The sequence below is a fragment of the Pteronotus mesoamericanus genome, unplaced genomic scaffold, assembly GCF_021234165.1.
Source record: "Pteronotus mesoamericanus isolate MK-2021 breed Mesoamerican mustached bat unplaced genomic scaffold, CSHL_Meso_final scaffold_137, whole genome shotgun sequence".
Lineage (NCBI taxonomy): Eukaryota > Metazoa > Chordata > Mammalia > Chiroptera > Mormoopidae > Pteronotus > Pteronotus mesoamericanus.
In genome coordinates, this window is record NW_026555306.1 from 1,234,233 (window position 1) to 1,240,765 (window position 6,533).

At 43.5% G+C, this 6,533-nt stretch overlaps 1 pseudogene; it reads right to left on the minus strand.

The window, feature by feature from the left end:
- Window positions 1-578: 578 nt before the first annotated feature.
- LOC129082657 (nucleus accumbens-associated protein 1-like) lies at window positions 579-2,222 on the minus strand (annotated as a pseudogene).
- Window positions 2,223-6,533: the final 4,311 nt, after the last annotated feature.

Genomic DNA, 6,533 nt, shown 5'->3' on the forward strand with positions numbered 1-6,533 from the left:
CCTCTTTGCCCACTCATACTGTCACCTGGGGCCAGGTGTTTTCTTGTCTAACTTAATAACTCCCTTTCAGAACAGGTTCAATTGCCCATACAGGGCACCGGCCTGGGCACTTACGTTGCTTGGGGGGGTTTTGGGGGGCCTCACTGACCTGATGTTCCTTCTTTGCACCCTTTAGCACAAAAGGCTGATACCTCTCTCCCCAAAAGACAGAACTTGGTGGCTTCCAATCCAGTCCTGGCACTAGAATCACAAAACCTCAGTTTGCATGGGACCAACACCTCTCTTCTCTGTCTCATCAGAAGCGCTGAATAAGACAAACGAATTGTTCCCCCAGCCACTCTCTTATCTCCATTGGCTTGTTCCTGGACCTCGAGGAGGAAGGTCTGGAGACCAAAAGCTGCTAATAGCGTGAATCTCCTGAAAGCCCCACCCTGAGCTCCTGGTGCCAGGGAAGGTGGACATGGGCCCAAGGCAGTGGGAAAACACAGCCTTGGTCAGTCTGAAGCTGGTGAGCCAAACCCCCAGGCTCCCCAGCCCCTGGTCCCCAGCCCCTGGTCCCCAGCCCCAGCACAGAGCACTCAGGGGCCTGAGGTCACTTCCTGAGCAAGAGACAGCTGTCCCTCGGGATGCCGAGGGGCTGGGAACATGCAGCCAACCCAGCAAGTCCTGGAGAGAAACAGGTAGTAGCTAACAACCAAGATGGCAGGTGGGGGGGAGGACGGGGTACAATGGCCTTGTGGAGGGCCTGGTGTAGGTAACTCCAGGGCCTCCTCTCAGGAGCCAGCCTCACCACCGAGGCTGGCGGTTTCCAAGCCGTGCTCCACACCCACCCCGTCCTGCCCCAGTGGCCCGTGTCTCTAAGGTCCATGGTGTCGTGTCACCTCAGGCGGTTTCCCCTCAGGAACCCTGCTCTTCTGCACGATGCTGCGGCTTCGGTGCACGTCAGCCGCGATGCATTCATCTCGCTCTCCTTGAAGTTCCGGGCGGAGTTCTGCCAGTAGCACTTGGCAGCGTGGAGGACGCGACTGTCCGGCACTGGCATTGGGGTCATTGGCAGAGGAGCGGATGCCAGTGCCACAGTTGTTGGCCAGTGTGATCCGGTCAAAGAAGGAGGCTGGCAGGTGTGGCAGCAGGACCTTGTGCTGCGTGCCTGCGCCAACATGGCAGTTCACGACTGTGCCCTGTGACGGTGCTGTCACAGTGCCAGCTTCTCAGAGGGGTCGCCGTCATTGCAGAGCTCGCAGTGGAAGGGGTTACCTTTCAGGTGGATGAGCTCGGCCTGTAGAGATGCCAAGTCTTGCAGCACCAGATGTGATTCCGGGACTCAGCTTCTCGGCCCTCTGGCTGACATTCCCACTGTGCATGGTGCCCATGTTGCAGATCTGCTGGTACCGAGCATGTCTGTGTGCTCCTTGCCGGCATCTCCTCCTGGTCTTCTCTGTTGCGGTAGAGGCAGGGGCGGTGGCTGGTGCAGGGGGTTGAGGTGCCTGGGCTGGTCTCCGCCGCCCTCTGCTGCTGCTGAGGCTGCCGCCAGGGCCTGCTGGACGGCCGGTGAGGCGGCCGGGTCCAACATGGAGAACGTGGCCATTCCGTGGCTGCCATCACCAGCATTGCTGCCGCCAACCCTCGCCTCCCGGCTGCTGTCTCACAGCCCGCTGGCCATGGGTGTGCACTGCACACAGGCCAACTCCTGCTGCTCTGTCCTGATAAGCAACAGGAAGTTCAATGGGTGCTGCAGGCCATCCAGCTCGATATCTGAGCCCCAGGGCTCTGGGGCTCGGAAGAGGGCGCCTCCTCAGTGTGCAGGCCGTGCAGTCGCAGGCCTGAGAGTCGCAGCTGGGGAGCTCACCTGGAGGAAGAACTCGGTGCCCTTCTCCACGATCTGCTGGATCTGCAGCAAGCCAGCCTGTGCATGAGCAGGAACTGGTCCCCTATGTCCAAGCTCAGCTGGGCCCGTGGAGCAGAAGCCGAGCATCTGCCAGGACTGGGCTGCAGGGCTGCCAGCAGCTGTACCAGGTGCTGGGGCAGCTGTGGAACAGGTCTGGGCAGGAGGAGCTGCTGGCAGCCGGTATGGCCGGTGGCCTTGGAATGTGGCCCTGGACCACCAACCACCATGGACAGACAGACACATCACAATACAGGCCCAGCAGCTGCTGCTGGCTCAGGTGCTCCCGAATGCTGCTGCCCAAGTTCAGGATCTCCATCTGCAGTGCCTAGGCCATGGTGGCAACTAATCTGTGCTGTGCATGGGCGGGGGGCGGGGTTGGGGGGGCGGTGGTTCTAGTCATCCTCTGCAGTGGCTGCTGTCCAGGTCTGGGTCTGGGGAGTGCTCTCCTGCGCCCAGTCTTCAGCTTTTGCCTCTGCGACCTCTGCCTCAGCCACAGCAGCGGCCCCAGAGGATTATGTCAGCTGTGTGCCTCAGCCTCCGCAGCTAGGCAGGGCTATATTTTCTCCAAATTCCACATATATGTGCAGTCATGTAATGTTTGTCTTGCTCTGATTGACTATTTTCACTCAATGTAAACTGTCTGCTTCCGTCCAATCTGTCACAAACAGCAGGATTTCATTCTCCTTATGGTGGCATAATATGTTATTGTATATAAGAACCACTGCTTTTGTTGTCCATTCATCTACTGATGGGCACTTGGGTTGCTTCTTTATCTTGGCTATTGTGAGTAAGTCTGCAATGAACAAAGTGGCACATATATTCTTTTTGTTTTTCTATTTTGTTCATTAGTTTATTTTGTCCATTAGATTCCACATATAAGCGAGATCATATGGTATTTGTCTTCCCTGACTAGCTTATTTAACTTAGTGTTATAGTGTCCAGGTCCATCCATACTGTCACAAAATGTAAAAGTTCCTTCTTTTTTACTGCTGAATAATATTTCATTGTGTAAATATACCACCACTTTTTTATCTACTCATCTACTGGTTATTATAAATAAGGGTACTATGAACATAAGTGTGCATATATTCTTTTTATTTAGTGTTTCAGGATTCTTCAGCTATATTCCAGGTGTAAAATCACTGAATCAAAATCAAGGATTCCTTTGGATTAGCATTTTCAGTTTTTTCACATATATACTCAGGAGTGGATTCACTCGGTTATAAGGTGGTTCCATTTTTTAATTTTTGAGGAATCTTGATACTGTTTTCTATAGTGGCTGCACCAATCTACATTCCCATGAACAGTGCACAAGGGTCCCCTCTTTTCCACATCCTTGCCAGCACTTCTTGTTTGTTGATTTATTGATGATAGCCATTCTGAGGTGTGGTACGTCATTGTGTTCTTAATTTGTATGTCTCTGATGATTAATGATGTTGAACATATTTCATAAGTATATTGGCGATCTGTATCCTTTTTGGGGAAATGTCCATTCAGGTCCTTTGCCCGTTTTTTAATAGGTTTGTTTGTTATTTTGGTGTTTAGTTGTATGAGTTCTTTATAAATTTTGGATATTACTTCCTTATCCAGTCTATCATTTGTAAATATTTCCTCCCATTCAGTGGGTTATCTTTTCATTTTGTTGATGGTTTTCCTTGCTGTCCAAAAACTTTTTAGTTTACTATAGTCCCATTTGTTTATTTTTTTCTTTTGCTTCCTTTGCCTGAGGAGATCTATCAGAAAAAATATTACTGAGGGAAGTGTCCAAGATTTCACTGCTTATGTTTTCTTCCTAGAGTTTTATGGTTTTGAGTCTTACATTTAAGGCTTTAGTTCATTTTGAGTTTATTATTATATATAGGATAAGAAAGTTTCATTTTTTTTTTCATGTATCTGTCCAATTTTCCCAACACAATTTATAGAAAAGGCTTTCTTTAACCATTGTATTTTCTTGCCTCCTTTGTCATGTATTAGTTGTCCATATAGGTATGGGTTTACTTCTGGACTCTCTATTCTGTTCAATTGTTCTGTATATCTGTATGATATAAAAATATATATGTATGTGTTTTTATGCAAGTAGCATGCTGTTCTGATTACTATAGTCTTGTGGCATAGTTTGATATCTGCATGATACCTCCAACTTAGTTCTTCTTTCTTAAGAGTCCTGTGGGTCTTTGAGGTGTTTTGTGGTTCCATGTAACTTTTTTGGAATATTTGTTCTAGTTCTGTGAAATGCACTCTTGCTATTTTGATAGGAATTATTTTGCATCTACAGATTTGCTTAGGGTAGTTTGGACATTTTAACAATGTTAATTCTTTCTATCTTGAGAATGGTATATGCTTCCATTTATTTGTATCTTTTTTTATTTCTTTTCACAGTATCTTATAATTTTACAAGTACAGGTCTTTGAACTCCGTGGTTGAATTTATTTACAGGTATTCTATTTCTTGATGCAATTGTAAATTTGGATTATTTTCGTAGTTTTCCTTTCTGATAGTTCATTATTGGTGTATAAAAATGCACCAATTTCTGGATATTTATTTTGTATACTGTTACTTTACTGAATTTGTTTATCAGTTCTAGTAGTTTTTTGATGGGATTTTTCACATTCTCTTATATACAGTTTTAAGTCGTCATGACAACCATGACAGTTTAACTTCTTACTTTCCAATATAAATGTCCTTCATTTCTTCTAATTGTCTAATTGCTGTGGCCAAGACATCCAGTACTGTGTTAAATTAGAGCAGTGAATGTGGATATTTCTGTCTTGACCTTGACCATTCAGGAAAAGGTTTTAGTTTTTTCCCATTGAGTGTGAAATGGGAGTGTGATGTCAGCTGTGCGTTTGTCATATATGGCCTCTACTATATTCGATATGGTTCTTGTATTCCAACTTTTCTGAGAATTTTTATAAATGAGTGTTGGATTTTGTCAAGTGCTTTTTTCTCCATCTATTGATATGATTGTAGGATTTTTTGTCCTTTACTCCATTTATGTGGTGAATCATGTTAATTAATTTGCAGATATTGTAACAACCCTGCATCCCAAGAATAAAGTCCCCTAGATCAGAGCATACAAAATTTTTTAATGTACTGCTAAATTTGGTTGGCTAATATTTTGTTGAAGATTTTTTGACTACTTTCATCACATATATTGGCCTATACTTTTCCTTTTTTAAATTTTTATTGTGTTTTTTCCATTACCATTTAGTCTCCTTATCCCTCCCTCCCCCTTCACTCCCCCCACAGTTGTCAACGTCCTTCTTGCTCCATCCCTCCACCCGCTAAGCTAACCTCCCCGCACCCTTAGCTGTCACACTGCTCTCCATCTCTGAGTCTGTCTCTCATTAGCAGCTCGTTAGCAGTTAGTTAGATTAAACATGTGAATGAATTGATATGCTATCTGTCTTTCTCTGACTAGCTTATTTCACTTAGCATAAGGTTTTCTTTCTTTGCAGTGTCTTTATCTGGTTTTGTAATTAGGAGAAAGCTGTCCTCATAAAATACACTTTTGACGTTTTCCTCCTCTCGAGTGTTTTGGAATAAGAATCTTTTGATAAAGATAGGTGTTAGTTCCTGATTGCATGTTTGTTAAAATTTACCTGTGAATCTATCCAGGCCTTAACTTTTGTTTGTTTGAATTTTTTTTAATACTCTTTGATTTCATTAGTTGTAATTTGTCTGTTCAGATTTTCTGGTTTTTTTCCTTGATTCAGTTTTGGAAGATTGTATGTTCATAAAAATGTATTCATTTCTTCCAGATTGTTGAATTTTTGGTGTATATTTGTGTGTAATATTTGCTTATACTCCTTTGCATTTCTGTGATGTCAGTTGTTACTTCTGTTTTCTTTCTGATTTTATTATTTGGGCCTTGCCTCTTTTTTTCCTTTGATATGTCCAGCTAAACACTTACCAGTCCTGTTTATCTCCTCACAGAATCAGCTCTTGGATTTATTGATCTTTTATATTTTTTTTACTCTATTTTTTTTTTTTTGATATTTGATGATCTTAAGGAAATATTGTCAATGTTCTAAGTTCTTTTTCTTTCCTTTTTTTTACTTGTTGTTCAAGTACAGTTGTCTCCATTTTCTTGCCACCACTTTCCCCTTCCCCACCCAGGTCCTATTTTGTTTATTTCTGCTCTGATATTTATTATTTTTCCTTCTAATCACTTTGGGCTTTGTTTGTTGTTCTTTCTCTAGTGCCTTTATGTGTAAGGATAGATTGTTTATTTGAGATTTTTCTTGTTTCTTGATATAGGCCCAAAATGCTATAAAAACCCTCCTAGGACCGCTATTGCTGTGTCCCCTAGATTTTGGGTTGTATTCCATTTTTATTTGTCTCAAGGTATCTTTTTATTTTTTTCTGAGATCTGATTGTTAACCCACCCATTGTTCAATGACATGTTATTTAGCTCCCATGTGTTTGTGTGTGTGTTTTAGGGGAGTTTTTTTTTCCATAACTGATTTCTATTTCATATCATTGTGGCCCAGGGAGATCCTTGCTATGACTTTAATCTTTTAAAATGTATTGAAGCTTGTTTTGTGTCATAATATGTGGTCTATTCTAGAAAATGTTTTGTGTGCACTCAAAAAGTATGTATATTCTGCTGCTTCGGGGTGAAATACTTTGAAAATATCAATTA